Source organism: Ranitomeya variabilis, chromosome 1 (assembly GCF_051348905.1).
Source record: "Ranitomeya variabilis isolate aRanVar5 chromosome 1, aRanVar5.hap1, whole genome shotgun sequence".
Lineage (NCBI taxonomy): Eukaryota > Metazoa > Chordata > Amphibia > Anura > Dendrobatidae > Ranitomeya > Ranitomeya variabilis.
Genome location: NC_135232.1, coordinates 333,111,386 through 333,125,342, shown reverse-complemented (window position 1 = coordinate 333,125,342; position 13,957 = coordinate 333,111,386). Strand labels below are relative to the sequence as shown.

The 13,957-nt window shown below is 45.2% G+C and overlaps 1 protein-coding gene across 1 annotated transcript in view; it reads left to right on the top strand.

Moving 5' to 3' along the window:
* Positions 1-5,869: 5,869 nt before the first annotated feature.
* The window catches only part of LOC143817526 (uncharacterized), a 265,837-nt gene continuing 257,749 nt past the window's right edge, over positions 5,870-13,957 (top strand). The window contains exon 1 of the mRNA XM_077299011.1: positions 5,870-5,954. The gene's annotated coding sequence lies outside the window, so the exon portion shown is untranslated. The remainder of the gene's footprint in view (positions 5,955-13,957) is intronic.

Here is a 13,957-nt window from a genome sequence, read left to right as displayed (position 1 = left end):
AGTACTGCAGTGCGCAGGCACTGTGCCTCTGACCTTTCCCGGTGCCTGCGCACTGCAGTACTTTGCTCTGCCCTCAACAGGGCAGAGAATTACGCCTGCGCAGGAGCCGCGACAGAAGCAAGGAGGATGATAACATCGTATGAAGATGGGAGGCGCCGGACCCGGACTTGCAATGCCCATCGGACCCAGTCTGCACCGGACCACCCCTGGGTGTGTATAATCTAACTTGTTTTTCTTATCTTTCAGGTTACATTGGGGGCTTATCTACAGCATTACAGAATGCTGTAGATAAGCCCCTAATAGCGGTGGCCGCAGTTTATAGCTGCAAAATGAGGTGACAGATTCCATTTAATGGTGCTATATAAATAATAATAATAAAGCTCTGACTCAGTGTGCCAACCAATAAAAAAATTTGGCAGGACATGGACGTTTCAAATAAATGTGAGAACTTAACTTAAGGAATTCTACAAATAACAGAGTTACTTAAAGCCATACAGTACAGATATACAGGGCCACCATCAGGGCATTACTGCCCTTACTGGTGTATGGGGCCCGATGAGCAGAGCTCTGCTCACCGAGCTCCAGCGGCAGGATTCTGAGGATGCACGGGCAGTTATAATTTGTTGCCGTGTGGGACACTCCTGCACGGCAACAGTTAATAGTCGCCAGCCAGTCACAGGCCGGCAGCTGACGTCAGCGAGCACGTCGCCGGCGTATGATGTCACTCTCATATGCCAGAACGACGCTGCATCTTGGCCAGATAAGGAGAACCTTTCTTATTTTTTTGTAAAACTGCGGTATGGGGCTGCATTATACCTCTATGGGGGAACATTATACCCTTCTGGGGGAGTATTATACCCTTATGTGGGTGCATTATACTATGGGGCTGCATTATACCCCTATGGGGGAGCATTTTATTATGGGTGCATTATACTATGTGGGTGCATTATACGCCTATGGGTGAGCATTATATTATGGGGTGCATTATACTACTATGGAGCTGCATTTTACTATGGGGGCATTATACCACTATGGGGTGCATTATACAGTTATATGAAAAAGTTTGGGCACCCCTATTAATCTTAAGCTTATTGTTTTATAAAAATTGTTTTTTTTGCAACAGCTATTTCAGTTTCATATATCTAATAACTGTTGGACACAGTAATGTTTCTGCCTTGAAATGAGGTTTATTGTACTAACAGAAAATGTGCAATCTGCATTCAAACAAAATTTGACAGGTGCATAAGTATGGGCACCTCACCAGAAAAGTGACATTAATATTTAGTAGATCTTCCTTTTGCAAAAATAACAGCCTCTAGTCACTTCCTGTAGCTCTTAATGAGTTCCTGAATCCTGGATGAAGGTATTTTTGACCATTCCTCTTTACAAAACAATTCCAGTTCAGTTAAGTTTGATGGTCGCCGAGGATGGACAGCCCTCTTCAAATGATCCCACAGATGTTCAATGATATTCAGGTCTGGGGACTGGGATGGCCATTCCAGAACAGTGTAATTGTTCCTCTGCATGAATGCCTGAGTAGATTTGGAGCGGTGTTTTGGATCATTGTCTTGCTGAAAGATTCATCCCCTGCGTAACTTCAACTTTGTCACTGATTCATGAACATTATTGTCAAGAATCTGCTGATACTGAGAGGAATCCATGCGTCCCTCAACTTTAACAAGATTCCCGGTGCCGGCATTGGCCACACAGCCCCAAAGCATGATGGAACCTCCACCAAATTTTAATGTGGGTAGCAAGTGTTTTTCTTGGAATGCTGTGTTTTTTGGCCGCCATGCATAATGCCTTTTTGTATGACCAAACAACTCAATCTTGGTTTCATCAGTTCACAGGACCTTCTTCCAAAAAGAAATTGGCTTCTCCAAATGTGCTTTTGCATACCTCACCCGACTCTGTTTGTGGTGTGCTTGCAGAAATGGCTTCTTTCGCATCACTCTCCCATACAGCTTCTCCTTGTGCAAAGTGCGTTGTATAGTTGACCGATGCACAGTGACACCATCTGCAGCAAGTTGATGCTGCAGCTCTCTGGAGGTGGTCTGAGGATTGTCCTTGACTGATCTCACCATTCTTCTTCTCTGCCTTTCTGATGTTTTTCTTGGCCTGCCACTTCTGGCCTTAACAAGAACTGTACCTGTGTTCTTCCATTTCCTTACTATGTTCCTCACAGTGGAAATTGACAGGTTAAATCTCTGAGACAGCTTTTTGTATCCTTCCCCTGAACAACTATGTTGAATAATCTTTGTTTTCAGATCATTTGACAGTTGTTTTGAGGAGCCCATGATGTCACTCTTCAGAGGAGATTCAAACAGGAGAACAACTTTCAAGTGGCCACTTTAAGTAGCTTTTCTCATGAGTGCATACACCTGGCTATGAAGTTCAAAGCTCAATGAGGTTACAAAACAAAAAAAAATGCTTTAGTAAGTCAGTAAAAAGTAGGTAGGAGTATTTAAAACAAGAAAATGATAAGGGTGCCCATACTTATGCACCTGTCAAATTTTGTTTGAATGCAGATTGCACATTTTCTGTTAGTACAATAAACCTCATTTCAAGGCAGAAACATTACTGTGTCCAACAGTTATTAGATATATGAAACTGAAATAGCTGTTGCAAAAAAAACAATTTTTAAAAAACATTAAGCTTAAGATTAATAGGGGTGCCCAAACTTTTTCATATAACTGTACTACTATGGTGGTGCATTAAATCGTTATGGGGGTGCATTATACTGCTATGTGGCTGCATTATACCCCTATGGGGGTGCATTATACCATTATGGGGTGCATTATATTGTGGGGGGGCATTATACAGTTATGAGGCTGCATTATACTGCTATGGGGGTTCATTATACTGCTATATATGACCAGGGCCGGCGTCAGCACCTGGTGCACCCGGGCAAGTGCCGAGGCCCTAGCGAGACGGGGGGCCCATTTTGACAAGTGTGACCAACTTTTTACTATTGGTGCTGCCTATGCAGCATCAATAGTAAAAAGATATAATGTTAAAAATAATAATTAAAAAAAAATCGTGCTATTCTCACCTTCTGGCGTCCCCCGCAGCCTTCCCGCTCCTCGCGATGCTCCCGGCAGCTCCCGTTCCCAGTAATGCCTTGCAAAATGACCCCAGATGATATAGGATCACGCGAGACCGCTACGTCATCACAGGTCATTGTCGCAAAGCATCACTGGGAACGGGAGCTGGCGGGAGCATCGCTAAGGCCTGGGCTGGATCCGGGGGCCACCAGAAGCTGAGTATATAACTATTTTTTATTTTAATTCTTTTTTTAACAGGGATATGGTGCCCACACTGCTATATACTACGTGGCTGTGTTATATACTACATGGCTATGCTATATACTAGGTGGGCTGTGCTATATACTATGTGGCTGTGTTATATACTTCGTGGCTGCTATATACTACGTGGCTGTGCTATATACTACGTGGGCTGTGTTATATGCTATGTGGGCTGTTATATGCTATGTGGCTGTGCTATATAATATGTGGCTGTGTTATATGCTACGTGGCTGTGTTATATACTACGTGGCTGTGCTATATACTACGTGAGCTGTGTTATATGCTACGTGGCTGTGCTATATGCTATGTGGACTGTTATATGCTATGTGGCTGTGGTATATTCTACATGGGCTGTTATATGCTATGTGGCTGTGCTATATGCTACGTGGCTGTGCTATATACTATGTGGGCTGTGTTATATGCTACGTGGCTGTGTTATATACTACGTGGCTGTGTTATATGCTACGTGGCTGTGTTTTATGTAACATGGCTGTATTATATATATTACTACGTGGCTGTGCTATATGCTACATGGGCTGTGTTATATACTACTTGGGCTGTGTTATATGCTATGTGACTCTGCTATATACTACGTGGCTGTGCTATATGCTACGTGGCTGTGCTATATGCTACCCATTTTGCACTTTTACAAATGTTCTACGTTAATACTTTCTAATGTTTACTTTAAAAAGTTTTCCATTAAAAAATTGTTATATGCAATGTATGCAGTTTTTTCTTTGCAGCAAGTTTAGCTAACAATAAAATGCCTACTGGTAACTGAGGAAGAGGGAGTAGGTCACAAAAATGTGCATATAGGGGTTGACTTATATAAAGCCCCTCTGCTGTATGGTATTGTAGAATTTACAATAGCTATCACTCATGTAAGAAGTGAAATCTGGCATTGTACTATACCTACCGTATATACTCGAGTATAAGCCGAGATTTTCAGCCCAAATTTTTGGGCTGAAAGTGCCCCTCTCGGCTTATACTCGAGTCACGGTCGGCGGTGGGGCCGGCGGGTGAGGGGGAGAGAGCGCTGAGGCATACTTACCTAGTCCCGGCGCTCCTGGCGCTCCCCCTGCCTGTCACACTGTCTTCGGTGCCGCAGCTCTTCCCCTGTTCAGCGGTCACGTGGGACCGCTCATTAGAGAAATGATTATGGACTCCACCCCCATAGGGGCGGAGCCGCCTATTCATTTCTCTAATCAGCGCGGTGCCGGTGACCGCTGACAGAGGAAGAGCTGCGGCACCCGAAGACAGTGTGACAGGCAGGGGGAGCGCCAGGAGCGCCGGGACTAGGTGAGTATTTTATATTCACCTGTCCACGTTCCACCCGCCGGGAGCCGCTCTGTCTTCGCGTCCTCTTGCTCTGACTGTTCAGGTCAGAGGGCGCGATGACGCATATAGTGTGCGCGGCGCCCTCTGCCTGATCAGTCAGTGCGGAGAGACGCCGGGACGGGACGCTGAGGAGCTGCAAGCAAGAGAGGTGAGTATGTGTTTTTTTTTTATTGCAGCAGCAGCGTTATATATGGCACAGATTTATGTGGAGTATCTATGGGGCAACGGTGCAGAGCACTATATATGGCACAGATTTACATGGCACATCTATGGGGCAACGGTGCAGAGCACTATATATGGCACAGATTTATATGGCACATCTATGGGGCAACAATGAACAGTGCAGAGCATATATGGCACAGCTTAATAAGGACCATCTATGGGGCAATAATGAACAGTGCAGAGCATATATGGCACTGCTTTATAAGGAGCATCTATGGGGCCATAATGAACGGTGCAGAGCATTCTATATGGCACAGCTTTATATGGAGCATCTATGGGGCAATAATCAACGGTATGGAGCATTATATATGGCACAGCTTTATATGGAACCTCCTTTGGGGCAATAATGAACGGTATGGAGCATCTATTTTTATTTTTGAAATTCACCGGTAGCTGCTGTATTTTCCACCCTAGGCTTATACTCGAGTCAATAAGTTTTCCCAGTTTTTTGTGGCAAAATTAGGGGGGTCGGCTTATACTCGGGTCGGCTTATACTCAAGTATATACGGTATATTTCTCCGCTGTATCAGTGCAACATGATTCGTGGTATGTGTTAAAGGGGGGGGGGCCCACTGAGACTCTTTCGCCTGGGGCCCTCAAAAACCTGGAGCCAGCCCTGCTGCTATGGGACTGCATTATACTGCTATGGGGCTGCATTATGCTACTATATATGACTATGGGATGAATTATACTCTTATGGATGACTATGGGGGCAATATGGAGAGACAGAAGGCAGAATGGGTTGACATACCGGGTCCAGAATGGGAGCACATGTAAGGTCCAGAATAGGAGGACATGTGGGGTCCAGAATGTGGGATATTATTACTGTAGGGGCTAATTAAAGGATTTTTATTTTTGAGGATACTGTTTTCAGTGTGGGGAGGAGAGGTCCTGTAACTGTGCTGGGCGACACGGTTGCTTTTTTCTTCATCTGACATAGTATAGAAGTTCAGGAAAAATTAGGAAATGTGCTCTAGATAACTGTGTTATTTTCTGCAGAGACAAGACCTGGCTGGAGGAAGTGATGGCGATCTGAACTGGATTAAAAAGAAAAGCGAAGATGAAGGACTTCAATTAGAGACGTCACTGGTGAGTCAGTGTGTTACCTGTACACTTGCACTATATACTGTATACTATATACAGAGTTCCTGTGTATAATGTCACTAGTGATCACGGTATTACCTCTACACTGACACTATATACAGAGCTCCTGTGCATAATGTCACCGGTGATCACTGTATGACCTGTACACGGACACTGTATACTAAGTACAGATATCCTGTGCATAATGGCATTAGTATTGTGTGTTTTTTTTATTAATGATCAGTATTGTAGTATTCAGTCACTATATGGTGGAAAATATGTGATCTGGTCAAGGTGTGGTGGTATTTGTCCCTTGTATTTGGTAGTATTCGGTCGCTATTTGGTCCGATCATGGTGTGGCAGTATTTGTTCCTTGTAATTGCTATTATTCGGTCACTGTGGTGGTAATATGTAGTCTGGTCATGGCGTGGTGTTATTTGTTCCTTGTATGAGGTATTATTGGTCTCCATGTGGTGGTAATATGTTGTCTGGTCATGTTGTGGCGGTATTTATTACTATACATACAGGGGTATGTGGTATTACTTGGTTACTGTGGTGGTAATTAGAGATGACCGAATTTGATCTGGTCAAGGCTATGCACGCATAGTGGAGATGGGATTTTCTTGAAACCCCATCCACTATGCTGTAACATCTGGTCGCTGCATTTACTGACCATGGGAACATAACCCCACATAATTAACCTACATACGCTGTATGGGCTCCCACATAATTTTAATAACCAGCAGAGGTAAAGCCGACAGCTGAGGGCAGATGTTAATAATATTCTGGGAAGGAACCAATAGCCATAAAGGTTCCCAGGCTATTAATATCAGCTCACAGCTGTTTGCTTAGCCTTTACTGGCTAGTTTACAGGGGAACCCCAGAAAAAATTTACATGGGGTCCCCCTATAAAATCTAACCAGCAAAGGCTAGGCAGACATCTGTGGGCTGATATTAATAACCTGGGAAGGGGCCATGGATATTGGCACTCCCTAAGCTAAAAACATCAGCTCTCAGCCATCCCAGAAATGGCGCATCTTATAGATGCACCAATTCTGGCACTTAGCTTCGCTCTTCCCACTTGCCCTGTAACGCTGGCAAGTGAGGTTCATATTCGTGGGGTTGATGTCATTTTTTGTGTTGTCAGGTGACATCAAGCCCACAGGTTAGTAATGGAGAGGCATCTATGAGACACCTATCCATTACTAACCCTATAGTTACATGGTAAATAAAGACATGGCCAGAATAAAGTCCTTTATTTGAAATAATCACAGACTCCTTTATTGAATCTTAATTTACCATACTTACTGAATGCCTAATCCCCGATGCCCTCCTCTCCTGCAACAAATGTAACATAATAAACCAACATATAATACTCCCAGTCCGACGTAGTCCATTACCGAGTGTCCCAATATGATTTCACATGTAGAACAGTCACATTGGGAGATGTGACTGTGGCACCCCAGGAGTTCAGGTACCACAGTGGTATTGCCTTCCTCTTGGGGAGGGTGATGAAATGCCTGAAAATGAGGAGGATCCCTTTGACAGGTAATCTGTACATGCAACATGTTCTGACTCCAGGCCAGAAAAGGGAGCTCTAGACCTGGTTTCAGGGGAGCTTACCTAGATTTATATATTCTGGCTTGAAGGAGGAGTTAGTTAATCTGTAGCAGACAGTGAAGGAGGAAGGAGCACAGGAGAAGTGAGGAGCTGGAGGAGAACTGCGATTGTGCTCCCTCCAAGCTGAAACACAGAAACCGGGAGTCCAAGGCGGTGTGGGACTGTATGCCCCACAGCAGAAACCGGAGGGCAGGATATTGAAAGTAACATGCCCAAATCTATACCCTGAGGTACAGCAACATACAGAGCCCGGAGTCACAGTGGATAAAGACCCCTATAAAATGGCTCGCGTTGCTTACCATGCAGCAACAGTCTCAGGACAGAGAGTGAAAGAGAACCTTGAAGGAAGCCATAGGCAGCAAGGGACTATTTTAAAGCGCATAGTGGAAGGCTCTCAATCTGACCTGGCAAAGAGAATTCAACTCATTTTCAGGCTACCTGGTCTCCACCATCACTCTGGACTGTGGCCGTAAACCATCAGTAAACCAGGTAAAGAGAGTGCAACCTTGTGTCCTCTGCTTATTTCTGGCACCACACCATCTTTCCCTATTACACCGGGAGCCCTGGGGACCCAGCTTCACCTGTGGGAAGCCATACCATCCTTGCTGCAGTGCCATCACTCCCCCGAGCACATCATTAAGCAGCGTCGGTCACCTCTGACCGAATACCACAGGTGGCATCACGAACTTTCTTATTTCTAATCACCCCTTTAAAGACATTCCCTTTAATTTGGACCCCCAGGGCCACGGACTGGGTCACTGCCACCATGACCACCCCTTTAATGACGACAGGACCCGGTACCGAGTACCCTTAGGCCCTGGCGGGCGCTCCATGACCTGACCTCCGACAAAACACTGACGGGGTAATCGCTCCCGCAGTGTATCACTGACAGTTCACCGAAGTTCATCAGCTCCAGTGCTCTCACTTATGGCACCGCAGCGGTGCTGCAAGTGAGAGCTGATCAGCTGATGAACTCCGATGAACTCTCACGGCAACTTAGTGATATATTGTGGGAACGATTACCTCCTGTCATCCTGTCAGTGTATCGCCAGAGGGCGGGTAGAGCTCTCACATTGGACTGTTCTACAAGTGAGATGGTTGTGGGACACTCGGTATTAAATCGACTACGGCAGACAGGGAGTATATGTTGGTTTATTATTTTTGATTGCTTGCAAGAGACATGCGCCTCGGGGATTAGGTGTTCAGTGAGTATGTATTGTGAATGTAAATATGTAAATGGTTTTTTTTTACACAGGTGTCGGATGATGGGACTACTCTCCCATCATTGCCTCATGCTGTCATTGTTATATATGACAGCAGACATAGCCAGATTGGAGTAGTAGTCTCATCAAACGACGTCTCGGTACACACACACACAGATGCCCGCAGACAGACACACACATACACACCCTCAGACAGATGCACACAAAGACACCCGCAAACAGACACACACACACCCACAGACAGATGTACACACAAACACCTTCAGACAGACACACATCCGCAGACAGAGACTAAAAGTCACACACCCACAGAAAGACGCAGACACCCACAGACAGATGCACACACAGACACCCGCAGACAGACACACACACACCCGCAGACAGATGCAGGCACCCGCAGACACACCCAGACATCCACAGACAGACACGCACATATTCTCTGCTCACACATATTCTCCACCCACACACTCTTCCTCCTTCTGACATAATTTCCTGTAATAATTATAAGGGATAACTCAGGAGACTCTTTGCGTGGAACAAGACAACTACAGGACACAGTTTTATAAGTGGTAAAGTCTATATTATCACACGGTGATTCAAACAGGTGCAGAGAGAAACTCAAGTCCACAACACTTGGTGTAAATATTAAACGCAGCTTAGCAGTCTATAGGATACTTCAGAGGAAAATGCAATCAAGCAGAAAGTCTATGAAGCACAGTTATTCTTGAGGATGCTTGACACGAATAAATCCTTGTCTTAGTCCAAACAGATAGATAAGCTTATAAGGCAGTTCAAATCATATCTTAGCTCAACCAGGGAGGCCTGGTTAATAGTCTCAGGTTTTTGCAGAGCAGAAACAGCTTACATGTCCAGCAAATGCAGATGGAAGTAAACACGAGCAGCAGATGAAGGAGGATTACTGGAACTGGTGTATGCAGCAGGAACTCAGAGCAGAGTAGCAGGATCACCACACAGGTTCACAGGAGCAGGTATATAGCCAGGGAGTAATCAGAGGTCAGGAGCTGGATTCAAGGCAGAATACTCTAGCACAGACTGAAGGCTGGGGTGGAGTTTTATAGCAGGAAGACACAGTGCACATGAGACCAAAGACGCCATCTTGAAAAAGGGCAGTAATGCACAAAAGGTAAAAAATGTTCAGAGTCCTGACATTACTCCCTCCTTAGAAGCGACCTCAGGACGATCCTGGACCTGGTTTCTCAGGGAATCTCTGATGAAAATGAGAAATCTTCTGTTGGGCATTGATGTTTTCCACAGGTTCCCAAGAGTCTTCCTCAGGGGAATATCCCTGCCATCTTATCAGATATTGGAGCCGATTCCTGCGAATCCTGGAATCAATAATTTCCTCCACCACAAATTGTTCTTGCACATCAATCACCACAGGCTGCGGAGGTGGCACAACACGTCCCTGGAAGGTATTAGGAGATACAGGCTTTAGTAAAGATACATGAAAAACTGGGTGTACCTTCATAGTCCTAGGCAGCTTCAGCCGGCAGGCCACAGAGCTCACAATACCGTTGATCTTGAAAGGGCCAATGAATTTCTGTCCAAGTTTTTGTGAAGGAACGTTTAACTTCAGATTCTTAGTTGCTAACCACACGGAATCTCCTACCTTGAACATGGGTGCAGGTTTACGGAATCTATCAGCCGATCTCTTATAACGTTCTTGAGCTGTGGTCAGGGATTCCTTCAGAACCTCCAGATTTTGTCTCATCGCAGTCAGCCTTTCCTCCACTGCCGGAACCGGAGAATTAATTGGAGACCTAGGTAAAATACACAGATGATAACCCAGATTGGCAAAGAAAGGTGTAAATTTAGTGGAGGCGCTCTGAGAATTATTATATGAAAATTCGGCTAACGGCAGCAACTCCAACCAATCATCCTGGAGATGGCTGGCATAGCATCTTAGATATTGTTCCAGTGTCTGGTTGGTACGCTCAGTCTGAACATTTGTCTGGGGATGGTAAGCGGAAGAGAGACAGACATTAATATTGAGTGCAGAGCAAAACCCCTTCCAGAATCTTGAAGTGAACTGTACTCCACGGTCAGAGATGATCTCATCCGGAACCCCATGCAACCGAAAGACATTCTGTATAACCAAGTTCACTGTATCTTTAGCTGAGGGGAGGCCGGTGCATGGAACAAAATGAGCAGCTTTAGTCAGGCGATCAACTACCACCATGATTGTATTCATGCCCCCCGATGTAGGCAGCTCCACAATAAAGTCCATTGATATAGACCCCCAAGGGCAGGACGGAACAGGTAATGGTTGTAGAAGACCCGTAGGTGCCACATGAGGAGTCTTGTAACGAGCACATACCTCGCAAGAGAGAACATAGTCCTTGGTATCCTTCAGGCAAGTTGGCCACCAGAAGAATCGGCTCAGGAACTCTTGTGTCTTCTGTACCCCCCTGTGACCAGCCAACTTGGAGTCATGTACCAACTTGAGGATCTGCAGACGGACGACCTCAGGGACATAGATACGTCGATCTCTGAACCACATGCCACCCTTAAAGACAAGATTAATATCCACAGGTGGGTTGGCCAGAAATACATCACCGTCATAGGCCTCCCTGCACTCCTTCCACAAGTCCTGATCGTGGATAACTCCGATGAAATTGGCATCAGATAGAATGGTCTTGGACGGGGCTCCAGGTACGGAATCCGCAGCATGGATTCGGGATAAAGCATCAGCCTTCCCATTGCGAGAACCTGGACGGTACGAGATAACAAAGTTAAATTGATTTAAAAATAAGTTCCAACGAGCCTGACAAGGAGAAAGACATCTAGCGGATCTAAGGATCTCTAAATTGCGATGGTCAGTTAGCACTATGATCTGTTGTGCAGCTCCTTGCAGATGATGCCTCCATTCTTTGAAAGCCGCAATAATAGCCAGCAATTCCTTGTCTCCCACGTCGTAATTCTTCTCTACTGAGATTAGTCTACGGGAAAAGAAAGCACAAGGATGTAGCAGACCCTTCTCTCCAGTTCTTTGGGAGAGAATAGCCCCCAAAGCATTATCAGAAGCGTCCACCTCCACAATGAATGAAAGTGTTGGATCTGGGTGTATCAACAGTGGTGCTGATGTGAAACAGATCTTAAGCCGATCAAAAGCTTCTTGAGCCTGTGATGACCACTTAAAGGGATTTTCCTTCTTTGTCAAAGAAGTAATGGGACGGACAATATCAGAAAAATTTTGAATGAAGCGTCTGTAGAAATTTGCGAAACCAATAAAATGTTGGACCTCCTTAACGTTCTTGGGTACCGGCCAGTCAAGGATAGCCTGAATCTTACCAGACTCCATGTTCAGCCCCTGGGGAGAGATGATATAACCTAAGAACTGTATCTCAGAACGATGGAACTCGCATTTCTCTGGCTTGATATACAGATGGTTCTCTTTCAGACGTCTTAAAACAGCTTTGACATGTTCTTCATGTTCCTGTAGAGAGTCAGAAAAGATTAGAATATCGTCCAAATAGATCACCACAAACTGGTCCAACAAATCTCTGAAAATGTCATTAGCAAGGTGTTGAAACGTTGCAAGGGCATTACAAAGCCCGAAGGGCATCACGAGATATTCAAAGTGTCCATACCGGCATCGGAATGCTTTCTTCCACTCATCCCCTGGACGAATACACACCAAATTATAAGCCCCACGAAGATCCAGTTTAGAGAACACCTTAGCATGGCGGACTCTTTCCAGTAATTCGGGAATCAGAGGCAAAGGGTAACGGTTTCGTACGGTTACCTTATTGAGTTCCCGATAGTCAACACAGGGTCTCAGGGTCCCATCCTTCTTTTTTACAAAAAATATAGGTGCCCCTGCTGGTGAGGAAGAAGGACGTATGAAGCCTTTGGCCAGATTTTCATCAATATACTCCTTTAAGGCTTGAAGCTCAGGTGCCGCCAAAGGGTATACGTTACCAAAAGGAATAGCTGCCCCAGGAAGCAGCTCAATGGGACTGTCATAATGCCTGTGTGGAGGAAACTGATCTGCATTCTTCTTGTCACAGATGTCAGAGAACTCTTTATATGCTGGAGGTAAAGAAAATGCATGTACATGTGGTTCCGTAGCCGTAGACTCAGGGACTGCGTCTGTTAACGCTGAGTTGCTCCTTGTTGGAAAGATAATCTCCTTGGTCTCCCAGTTGATAATTGGGTTCTGAGAATGTAACCAAGGAATGCCTAAAATCACAGGAAAATGAGAAGAAATTAGCAAGAAAGAAAGTTGCTCCTGATGATTAGGCTCCAACAAAATTTCAAGGGGTACGGTCTCCTGATCCACAGGCCCAGAGATTAAAGGTGACCCATCCACTGTGTCCATGGTAATTGGAGAGGCTCTTTGCTGAATTTCAATACCATGTTCCTTGGCAAATGCGATATCCATGAAATTGCCACCTGCACCTGAGTCAATCATAGCTGCACTGGAAATCCACTGTCCTGAACACAGGATCTTAATAGGGAGAGAACAGTGAGAGATCTTTTCCTTCAGCTCCTTGGGGGGTGAAGTCATAGAAAGTGAATGGAATACAGCGTTTAAAGGCAGGCTACATTCAGAGATGTCAGATTCAACATCACAGTTGTCATACTCCCCTACTGCTGCTAGCTCCTTGTTAGGCCGTCTAGGACACTTAGGACAATTGATCAAGAAGTGGTCAGACTGGCCGCAGTAGAAACATAGACTTTCACGAAGTCGATGCTCCCGGCGCTCATTGATCTCGCGCCTCTGAACGGAATCAATTTGCATGGGCACCTCCTCCAGCTCCCGAGAGGTTTTACCTGCAGGCTCTTTGGAAGGAAGGGAAAAGTTAGAAATACGGTTATATGCAGCAAATTTCTCCTGCCTACGCTCAGTAAGGCGAATGTCTATGCGCACACAATGCTGTATAAATGTCTCTAGCTCTTGTGGTGACTTAGAGCGAGCTAGTTCATCTTTTATAATACTAGACAGACCCCTTTTAAAAATAGGCAATTGTGCATAACTGTCCCAATTAGTATCTACCGCTAATCTCCTGAATTCAGTGGCATACTCAATAACAGAATGTTTAGCCTGGCGTAAAGACAACAAAGGAGATTAAGCTGTTGCACGGCGATTAGGGTCATCAAGCATTAATGCCATAGCGGCCAAGAAATCATCCAAGTTATTTA